A 12263-nucleotide genomic window follows, 5' to 3' on the forward strand; every position below is an offset into this window, starting at 1 on the left:
ATCTTAAATCACAATGCAAAGTAATAAACTGTCAAATTTAGTGATTCCAACCATCGATTCTGGTATAATGGCAAGTTAACCTATTTATTATGTTGCCTTGTACATTGAAGGATACCTTGTCTGAAATCAGTAAGACAGAGGTTAAAGCCTTTAATCCACAAGATGAAATAGAACAAGCAGGATCATTGAAAGTGGCATATAATTGCAATTAAGGTTAAGGTTTCTTATATCTGTAGTCTGTAATTAAGTTGAAGCACTTTTTCCAAGATAAATCAGACCTAATTATTAATAATAATTCATTAAGTCTGGGGCACAATTGTGTACAATCACAGATTACTATTACATCAAATCATGGATTTCTTTAAATTCTCAATTAAGGTTTATTCGTAATAACAATTTAGTTTAGTTTAGTTTAGTTTATTGTCCCGTGTACTGAGGTACAGTGACAAGCTTTTTTTGTTGCATGTTATCCAGTCAATGGAAAGACTAAAAATTATTAGGCTGTGGATGTATTCATTGTATTATAGTCAAGCAGTATCCAGTTTGCTGATCAGTTGCTTGCTGTCTCAGCACCAGTTCAAGTGATTGCATTCTTGCATCAGACCATTGTAGTTTGCATCCTATTTCCGTGATATAAGCATAAATATCAGGCTGATGCACCAGCAGAGTGTTCACATTGTACTGTCAAAGAATCAGGAAGGTGGCCCCCATGAATCTGCTCCATCATTCAACAACATCCTGGCTGATCCGATCTTGACCTCTGCTCCATTTTCCTGCCTTTTCATTGACTCCTTTTTAGATGAAACCATCTCCGCCTTAAGAGCATTCAATGACTCTGCCTATAGCTCTCTTGGGCAACATAGAAACATAGAAAATAGATGCAGGAGTAGGCCTTTTGGTTCATCGAGCCAGCACCGCCATTCAATATGATCATGGCTGATCATCCAAAGTCAGTACCCTGATCCTGCTTATTCCCAATATCCCTTGATTCAGTTAGCCCTAAGAGCTATATCTAATGCTCTCTTAAGGGAGTGCAAAGATTCAAACCCTCAGGAATGTCTTAATCTGCAATGAAATGGCAAGGCCTTATTCAGAAACCATGTCCCTAATTCTAAATTTTCCTTACATGGAGAAACATTGTCTCATCATTCGCTTAGTCATTCCCTCTGGATCTTGCCTCTTTCAGTAAGTTCACCTCGCACTGTTCCAAACTGCAATTAGTATAAAATCAACCTGCTCAATCATTCTGTGAGCATTCTCTAAACTGTAAGTTAAATATGGAGATAAGAGCTGCAAGTATTTCATGTGGTCTCAACCATGTCCTGCACTAGAACTTCAGCATATTTGCACTCCATTCCCTTTGATTAAAGACTAGCACTTTAATCTCCTGCCTCGTTACTTGCTGTGCCTGCATGTTGGATTATATCTAGGGCACTGTGCAGCAAACCTCTGTGTTGCTTGATGACTAAGCAATATTTGTGTAGATGAGACCCTCATGAAAAGTTTACATTGAAGAGGAACAGGGGAGTCTTAGTTTATTTAGGAGATATAGCACGAAAACAAGCCCGATGGTGCACCAAGCCCAAGCCAACCCATTCATAATCCATTCACATCAGTTCCACATAATCCCATTTTCTCATCAACTCCCGAAACACTTGGGCCAATTAATCTGCAAACCTGCATGTTTTTACGATGTGGGAAGAAACCGGAGCATCCGGAAAACATCCACACAGTCATAGGGAGAATGTACAAACTCCACACAGACAGCACTCAAGATACAGATTGAATCAGGCTCTTTGACTCTGTGAGGCAGCAGCTCTACTAGCTTCACCACTATGCCACTCTCTATCCTGGGTAATATTATTCTACCATCTCCAGAATTAATTTATCTGATCTTTATCATTTTGCAGTTGTGTGCAAATCAATTGGCGTATCTCAAGTCATTACATTTCAAGGATAAGAATGCCGTTGTCTGTATGGTGCTTCAGGACATCCTCAAGGTACAAAAAACATTGCACAAATGCAAACTATTCTAAATGAGAAATGTTAGGAAAAACACATGGGAAGAAACAAAAGACTATAAGCAGGGATCAAGCAAAGTCATTCCTTCCATTTCATAGGAGAATTGTGAACTTGTACTTACTCTCACATGTTGAGGTGGGGGGGGGGGGGGGGGGGGGGGGGGTCCTGCAAATTATGATTGTGCTGGGATGTATTTACATCAATGTTCTGGAAATTTGCAAGATCTTAAGCAAGTATGCTGATGTGCTGACATCAGCTAAAGCCATTTACTTCTTCCTGTCTTTGTGTGTCTTCTCTCTTCTTCCAAAACCAGGTTTGTGTACATTGAATGATGCATGAAATTACCTTTAAAGTCTACTTCATATAAAATTATGAGAGGCAGATATACAGTAGAGTCAGAATCACTTTCCAAGGATGGAAGAATCAATTACTAGAGGGCATAGCTTTAAGGTCAGAGGAGCAAGGTTTAAAGGAGATGTGCAGAGGCAAGTATTTTACACATAGGTTGGTGAGTGCCTGGAACCTGCTGCTGGGGGTCTGAAGAAGGGTCTTGACCCGAAACGTCACACATTCCTTCTCTCCTGAGATGCTGCCTGTTCTGCTGAGTTACCCCAGCATTTTGTGTCTACCTTCGATTTAAACCAGCATCTGCAGTTCTTTCCTAAACATGCTGCCGGGGGTGGCGGTTTAAACAGATATGTTAATGGCATTTTAAAGTCTTTTGGATAGGCACATGGATAGGCACGAAATAGAGAGATGTGGATTATGTACAGGTAGGTAAGTGATAGTTTTGACATTGTGGGCCGATGGGCCTGTTCTCGTGCTGCACTGTTCTATGTTCTATGTCCAATGTTATATTCCCAGCTTTGACTGGCATTGTCAACAGTGTAAATGGACCTGGCCACAACGGCCTTCTGCAGGGTCAGAGTGAGCTTCCAGCAGTTACAGACAGCCCTGATTTTTGACTCAGTTTTACTCTTCTGCATTATTGGATCCTGACCTGGATATGACACACATCCTTGCTGTTCACAACACAACACCAACAAAGAAGCTTCATCAGACTATATCTACCCCATTAACCCATTGTTTCCTATTGCAGATATACACTTTGTCCTATCCATCCCTTTTGTAAGATTCTCTGCATTTTCAAACTACAATTTTTTAAATCCCTTTCTCAGTTGTGATTTAAGGTCTCTGACATTTTGAATTTCTTCAACAGTTTGTTTTTTGATCAATGAGTCCAGCATTTGCAGTTTCTTGTGTCTCCATCAATCATGATTGTATGGAAATACTGGTTCAGCTTCTTATGGTCTTCTGTGAGAATTTTTGTATAATAAATCTGAAATTTCCTATTCCCATAATTATCACGTTTATTGCCCTTTTCACCATCACATTTCTTGTACTTCCTTTGTAATGAAAACTACATAAAAGCATAAAAATAGGTTATGGGTGAGTGTCTGGTGTTGAATTTGGGGCAGTGACTTAATCTTGTGGACAGCCGCAAAGAATTTAAGCACAGATTATTTCATCAAGCCCTTTCAAATGAAATGCCGCTTTGTAACTGACTGTAAAACATACTCTATACATTCCATAAATCTTACTATTGAAATTAAGTACGTCATAGTATTGTAATAAGGTGCACACCAGCATAGTGTTATTAACACACAAGTTGCACTCTTATGATTTTTAGCGATGCCTCAGTTGCCCTACAACAAATTGGTAGCTAGAAACCACAATTGATGTCGAAAAATGAGCAAAACAAATAAAAATTTCAATGTATTATTCAATAAAGAAAGACATTGCGGCTGAGATTCCATGGAGATTCCATCTGAGTAACTCAGGCAGAACAACTTCATCCTTGGAACATATCAGGCAAGGAATAGAAGACAAGAATGAAAATATAATGTCGAGTAAGGAGCACAGCAGAGGATTCTAACCTAATGCTTTATAATATCGCCAGATATGAAGCAAGACAGGTTGTTATAAAAAATAAGCTGTTATCCAACGGAAGACACAGATGCCAGAGGGGACAATGGCAACCAAACCCACCTGCTTGAATACAGACACACGCAACTTGACGACTGCCTGTTTTGCATCCAACTCAATTTTACTGTTCACTGATGTCCACTGATGTAGAATAGACCAGGTATAAAATAAGTGTGCTGCCTCCACCTATTTCCTAGTAAATCCACCCATTTTCTAATAACAGTATGATTTAAAGAGTTATAACCATATAACCATATAACAATTACAGCATGGAAACAGGCCATTTCAGCCCTTCTAGGCCATGCCGAACACTTACTCTCACCTATTCCCATCTACCTGCACTCAGACCATAACCCTCCATTCATTTCCTGTTCCTAACCTCATATCTTCTTTTAGCTTTTCTAATTTCTTTCTTAAGATTCTTTTTACATTCCTTATACTCCTCAAGCACCTCATTTACTCCATGCTGCCTATAATTATTGTAGATCTCTCTCTTTTTCCGAACCAAGTGTCAAAATTCCCGAGAAAACCATGGCTCTTTCCAATTATTACTCTTTCCTTTCAACCAAACAGGGACATAAAGATTATGTGGTCTTAAAATTTCACCTTTAAATGTCCTCCATTTCTCTTCTACATCCTTCCCATAAAACAAAATGTCCCAGTTCCACTCCTTTTAAATCCTTTCGCATCTCTCAAAGTTAGCCTTTCTCCAATGAAAAATCTCAACCCTAGGTCCAGTTCTGACCTTCTCCATAATTATATTGAAACTAATGGTATTGTGATCACTGGACCCGAAGTGCTCCCCAACACATACCTCTGCCACCTGACCTGTCTCATTTCCTAACAGGAGGTCCAGCACTGCCCCTTCTCTAATAGGTACCTCTATGTATTGCTGCAAAAAACTATCCTGCACACATTTTACAAACTCCAAACCATCCAGCCCTTTTACAGAATGTGTTTCCCAGTCTATGTGTGGAAAATTGAAATCTCCCACAATAACTACCTTGTGCTTACTACTAATATCTGCTATCTCCTTACATGTTTGCTCTTCCAATTCTCGCTCCCCATTAGGCGGTCTATAATACACCCCTATAAGTGTTGCTACACCTTTCCCATTTCTCAGTTCCACCCAAATAGCCTCCCTAGACGAGCCTTCTAATCTATCCTGCCAAAGCACTGCTGTAATATGTTCCCTGACAAGCAATGCAACACCTCCACCTCTTGCCCTCCAATTCTATCACACCTGAAGCAACAAAATCCTGGAATATTTAGTTTCCAATCACAGCCATCCTGCAACCATGTTTCACTAATCGCCACAACATCATACTTCCAGGTGTCAATCCAGGCTCTAAGCTCATCCACGTTTCTTACAATGCTCCTAGCATTAAAATGTACACATTTAAGAAACCCATCACCTCTTATTCTCTGGTTATTATCTTTTTCTTCTTTCTCCCCTACATGTTTGGTCTGAGTGCTTCCCTTCTCTGCCTCCTGCCTCACACACTGTCTACTAGCTTTCTCTATTTGAGTCCCTCCCCACAACCGTTCTAGTTGAAAGTCTCCCCAGTAGCCTTTGAAAATCTCCCCGCCAGGAGATTTAGTTAGATAACCAACTTAGTTAGTTTAGTTTATTGTCACATGTACAGAGGTACAGTGAAAAGCTTTTGTTGCGTGCTAACCAGTAGGTGGAAAGACAATACATCATTGCAATCGAGCCATCCACAGTGTACAGATACATGATAAAGGGAATAAAGTAAATAATGCTTAGTGCAAGATAAAGTCCAATCAAAGATAGTCCGACAGTCTCCAATGAGGTAGATGGTAGCTCAGCCCTGCTCTCTAGTTGTCGGCAGGATGGTTCAGTTGCCTGATAACAGCTGGGAAGAAACGTCCCTGAATCTGGAGGCGTGTGTTTTCACACTTCTATACCTTTTTGCCCGATAGGAGAGGGGAGGAGAGCCTCCCTCCTTCTACATTTGTTTCCTACTCAGAATTCAGAGGAATTGTGCATTCTTCAGTTTTAAAAGGAGTTCAATGATTGTAACAGAGATATATATACGGTGCAATGTTAATTTTCAGTATAATTGCAATATAAGCAACAATTTAGTAAATGCGTATAAATTATAAAAAAGCAAGTTTAGAACTGAGTGGATGCAGTTAATGTTCCAAGCACAAAGCACTGATTGTTACTTGAAATATGCTGCATTTGTATTGAAATAATTTACCATCATAATTACAAATAGATTATAAATGTCATTGAGTGGACTGGTATTATCCCATGATGATTTCAGCATAAACCACAAGGAGGCCTTTCAGTCTATTATGGCTATTCTGACTAGCAATCCAATTAACTCCTTGCTCCTCATTTCCCCATATCCCTGTACTTTCCGTATTCAAGTACTGATCTCCCTCCAATATATCTCTCAGGCAATACCATTTGGATTACAGCAGCCTACACAGTCGCTGGAAATGGCTCCTCTTTATCAATGCAATCAAAAAGACTCGATGAATATTAACATCTCCAACATATCTACATAGTGCCAAAACGGAAACAACCCCAGCTTCCCTATATCTGTCATATATGCTGTAATGGAGCTGCAGACATGCATTCAATCAGATAAAATAAAGGACACAAAGTGCTGGAGTAACTCAGCAGGTCAGGCCATATCTCTGGAGAACATAGATAGGTGAAGTTTTAGGTTGAGACCCTTCCTCAGTGTGAAGAAGTGCCTCGGCCCAAAACATCACCTATCCATGTTCTCCAGAGATGCTGCCTGAGCTGCCAAGTACCTCCAGCACTTTGTGCCCTTTTGTGTATTAACCAGCATCTGAAGTTCCTTGTTTCTACATCTTCAATCAGATAACCTTGCACAGAATGACAGGAGAGATGACCGGGTTTGCCTCGTACCTAATCATAGATGGAGAGGAAGCATGAACGAGAGTTTCAGTTCTACACTTACTTATGTAGTCACTGTTCCTAAGCAGAAATGCATGTATATAGTGTTGGGGTAATTATTAGCTTGGGTGCAGAAGTAGATAAACAACAGGCCACATTAGCCCTAATTATGGAAATTGCATTAATTTCGAGAGTTCACCCTAAATCTCCTCTCCAATGATGTGCCTGGGACCAAGGAAGGTACCTTAAAGGGCCTGTCCCACGAGCATGCGACCTGCATGCGGCAAGCGCGACCAAACCGGAAAAGGGGGCCGCGCGGAGGTCGAGTGAGTGACATGAAGTTCGAGCGAAGTCCGTGGGAAGTTCGCACGTGACGTACGGCGTCAAGACACTGCGTACGGCGTCAAGACGCTGCATACGGCATTGAAACACTGCGCACGCCTGTGAAGGCGCTGCATACGGCGTCGAGGCGGCTGCGGCTCAAGCGACCAGGATTGGTCGCGCTTGCTGCATGGAGCCACATGCTCGTGGGACAGGCTCTTAACATAGGTGACTTCAAGCATGCTGCATCTCATCCCCAGGGGTGATGAGTTAAGGGCCTGTCCCACGAGCATGCGACTCCATGCAGCAAGTGCGGCCTAACGTGGTCGCTTGAGCCGTACGGCCTCGCGGGGCCAGTCCCACTTCGATCGCCGGAGCCGTATGTAGTTGTGCGGAGCTGGTCCCGACATCGCGCAGGGCTCCGAAAAACTGACCGTGTTCAAAACTTCCGAGCATGTCTGGTCGCATGCTCGTGGGACAGGCCCTTAACTGCCTGGTCAGTATATTAAAGAGCTGAGAGATATTGTGGATCGAACATGAGTTGCGGCCTTTGGAGGAGAAATTAATGAGGAGCTGGGTGGTGGGGCAAGGGGTGTTGGTAAACTAAAGGGCCTGTCCCACTTAGGCTATTTTTTAGGTGACTGCCGGCGACTGTCATAGTGATAGCAGGTCGACGAAAAACCATCGACTGGACCCCCCCTACGACAATGTCTACGACAAGCTACAACAACCTACCACCTAGTCAACGTCAAGCTACGGCAAGCTACTGACAACCAGCGACCCATTAGGACGTCCACCTACGGCCACACCTACGACAATATACAACCACACAGGTGCCAACTGAAGTCAACCTGCGTTCACCCGCTACGACCCTGTCGGGGACAACTGAAGACAATTCAGTCGCCGGTACCTGTCGCCAGTTGACGTGACGTAGGTAGTCGCCAATGGAATTCACCGAAGTCAGCACCGGCGACAACCTACATCACCTGGCGACAACCTACGACAGCACCTATGTCAGGAGAAGTCAATCTTCACTCATTTGCCTCAACCCACTTTCGGCAAAAAATTTTGAACATTGAAAATCCAGTGGCGACCAGAAAGACTCTACAACTGTTTGGACGACTGAGGAGACTACTCATGACCATAAAGGCGACACCCCATACGACCATTTTTTAGTCACCTAAAAAATAGCCAAAGTGGGACAGTCCCTTGCTGCAATTGGGCGAATCAAGCTGTATAAAGTGATACTATCTGAAAAGTAGCTGGGAGAGAGAAAACTGGTCCAAATATTGAATTACTTGTATGTTTACTACAGTTTTGTTTGGTTTACAGATACAGCTTGGAAACACGCCCTTTGACCTACCGAGTTCACTCCGACCATCGATCACATGTTCAGACTAGATCCACATTTTCCCATTTTCTCATCTACTCCCCACATATTAGGACCAATTTTACGGCGGCAAATTAACCTACAAATCCGTACATCTTTGGGATGTGGGATAAAATCAGATCATCCGGAGGAACCCCATGAGGCCACAAGGAAAACATGCAAACTCCACACAGACAGCACTCAAGGTCAGGATTGATCTCAGGTTTCTGGTGCTATGAGGCAGCAGCATTACTAGCTGCACCACTGTGCTGCCTGTATGGAACAAGCTGAAGATTTTAGTAACAAATTCTCTACTGTATTAAAAAAATAACTGACTAGGTATGATCTATCATCAATAAGAGTGGCTTTATTGATCTTTAGTTATTCTCCAACTCATTTTTACCCTCCATTGGATTAATGATGTTTGGAAGATTTGTATCAGTTAAGTAGCTTGGGAGCAGCTTTGAAGTATGTAAGGGATCATTGTCATGAGCCTGCCTTGCCCTGCTGCTTTGTCTTCAAGCACTTACTAACTTGCAGAAATAAGATATTATTTTTTTCTGCATTGTCCTAAGGTTTCATACCTAAACGATGGCTCACCTTAAGCTATGGGCCTCGTGTTTAAATTGTTCAATGAAGGCACAAAGTTCTAAAGGATTGAAATCTGCTTTCCAAGACATTGCTGCAAATAACCTCAAGAGCATGTTTTTTTATTTAAATAAAAAGCATTTATTTTTTAATTCCTTGAGCAACATTGTTAGCCAACAACAGACATGGAAAGTGAGATTGCTCAAACGACTGTCAAGAATCATCCAACTGACAAACAAAGATAGACACAAAGTGCTGGAGTTACTCAGCGAGTCAGGCTGCATCTCTGGAGAAAAAGAATAGGTGACATTTTGGGTCGGGACAAAGGCCCCATTCACCTTCTTGGAAACAAAGAACTGCAGATGTGGTCAATACACAAAAGGACACAACGTGCAGGAGTAACTCAGCAGGTTACGTAGCATTTCTGGACAACATGTATAGGTGACATTTCGATTCAGACTTCTTCAGACTAATCTGGAAAGTCCCCTATTCGTGTTCTCCAGAGATACTGCCTGACCTGTTGAGTTTCTCCAACACTTTGTATCATTTAGCCCTTTGACTTTCAAATTTTTGTGAGAAGTTCACATGCATGATTAATGTTTTGAGGTAGAGTGGTTGGAAAGAGGAGGTCTTATGAGGAATGTAGCCAAGGTTGGCTCTTTAGACCCACCCAGAATTTGGTTATAGGCTGAGAGAAACACCAATTGTTATTCCTTTCATCAAATGTTGAGTTCACATCAACCGAGCTGAATCCTCCCAGATGGTGAACAAAACTGAAGCAATTTGAACTGTAGATATAGCAGGTGGCCATGTCTTACATAATCAGTGGTACCTGTGAGATGCTCCGTTAAACTACACCATGGATTTCAACGGAGAGAATTACAGGAACCGTGTTCATGTGCGCTCGGAAAATGGGATTTAGAATAATCGTTCCCCATCTATTTTTTCAAACATTCTGCAGTGTCTTTTATGTCTTGTGTCTAACATCATCAGGAACTGGTTCTTAACATGCACTATACTAGGAAAGCTTTCCTCCCCTAACTGCCAAATCTTGATAGTTATATTTCACACCTCAGTAGCTGCACAGCTCCGTATTTTTTTTTAAATTTGTGCAAACATGTTTCAATTTGCTTTGAATTGTCACATAATTAGTAAATGATGCAAAGTTACCTGTAGCATCTGGCTGAGGCATATGTCAATTACTGAGAGCAGGTACTTGCAATGCTACCTCCATTCTAATCCATATTTTTCTTGCAGATGATGAGTTATGGGCCTGTCTCATTTAGGCGACTTTTTCAGCGACTGCCGGCACCTGTCATAGGTCGTTGCAGGTCGCCGAAAATGTTCAACATGTTGAAAATCCAGCGGCAACCAGAACAAGGTACGACACTTTGGGCAACTACCCACGATCATACAGGCTTCACCCCGCGACATTGAAACGAAGGAGCTGATCATGGACTTTAGGAGGGCACATCATCCGAAGACGTACACTCCATTGAGGATAAATGGGGATCCTGTGGATAGGGTGAACTGTTTTAAATATCTGGGAGTCCACATCTCCGAGGATATGATATGGGCATCACACGCCTCAGCACCCGTGAGTAAGGCAAGGCAGCGCCTTTACCACCTCAGGCAATTGAGGAAATTCAGAGTGTCTCCGAGGATCCTCCAGTGCTTCTACGCAGCGGCGGTGGAAAGCATCTTGTCCGGGAACATTACCATCTGGTTTGGGAATTGCTCTGCCAAGGACAAGAAGGCTCTGCAGAGAGTACTGCGTTCGGCCAAACTCACTATGGGAACTTCACTTGCCCCCCTGCAGGAACTATACAACAGGAGGTGCAACTCCAGAGCAAATAAAATCATGGGAGACCCCTTCCACCCCTGCAACAGACTGTTCCAGCTGCTACGGTCAGGCAAACGCCTCCGTTGCCATGCGGTGAGAACGGAGAGGTTGAGAAGGAGTTTCTTCCCAGAGGCAATTCGGACTGTAAACGCCTATCTCACCAGGGTCTAACTCTACAGAACGTTTTTCCTTCCATTATTTATTATCTAAAAGAATATGTGTGTTATGATTGTGTTTATAATTTGTTTGGTTGTTTTGTTGTTTGTCTTTTGCACAAAAGTCCACGAGCATTGCCACTTTCATTTCAGTGCACATTTCATATGTGTATGTGACAAATAAACTTGACTTGACTTGACTTGACTTGTCATGTTGCCAGGGTATCATATTGCCTTTATGGTCGTGAGTAGTCTCCTCAGTTGCCCAAAGAGTCGTAGCATCTTTCTGGTCGCCGCTGAATTTTCAACACCTGCACCGACCTATGATGGGCGCCGGCAGTCGCCAAAAAAGTTGCGTTAGTGGGACAGGCCCAATTAAGTAACAACAGTGAGCCAGGCTGCAAAAATCTCAAAGCTTCGCATGAAGCAAATCTATGCCCATTACTCAGGAAGTTCGACATTGTAGGACAGTAACCCCAAACCCAGATCTATTCAATCATCCAGTAAAATAAAATGAGACTGTGGAAGGATGTGATAGCACTGGAAAGAGTACTAAGAAGATTTTTCAGTTGCTAAGTACTCTAATAACCAGCAGGTCAGGACATTTCCGGTCGAGACCTTTCTTCAGACTGACCTTCCTCTGAAGAAGGGTGTCGACCCGAAACGACAGTGTGAAGAAAGCTCTCATCTCAAAACGCCAACTTTCCATGTTCTCCAGAGAAGCTGCCTGGCCTACTGAGTTACCGCAGCACTTTGTGTCCTTTTGTATATTAACCAGCATCATCATTTATTTGTTTCTTCATCAGATGCTGCCTGGATTGCAGCATTATGGTAATAAGGAGATTGCGTTTCTTTTCCCTGAAGTAGAGGGGTCTCACAAGTGGCCTGATAGAAGTGTATAAAATTATGACGGATATAGGGTAGACAGCAAAAAAAAAAATTCCACCAAGAATCATGAAAGACACGAGGGTTCAATGGAAGTCTGAGGAGAGGTTTTCTTCATACATAACAGTTGGAGACTGGAATCTCCAACTGGTAGGTGGCGCGACTCTCGTCAGCAGCGGCCTCTGCAGCCCGTCTGCG

This window comes from Leucoraja erinacea, chromosome 4 (assembly GCF_028641065.1).
Source record: "Leucoraja erinacea ecotype New England chromosome 4, Leri_hhj_1, whole genome shotgun sequence".
Classification (NCBI taxonomy): Eukaryota; Metazoa; Chordata; class Chondrichthyes; order Rajiformes; family Rajidae; genus Leucoraja; species Leucoraja erinaceus.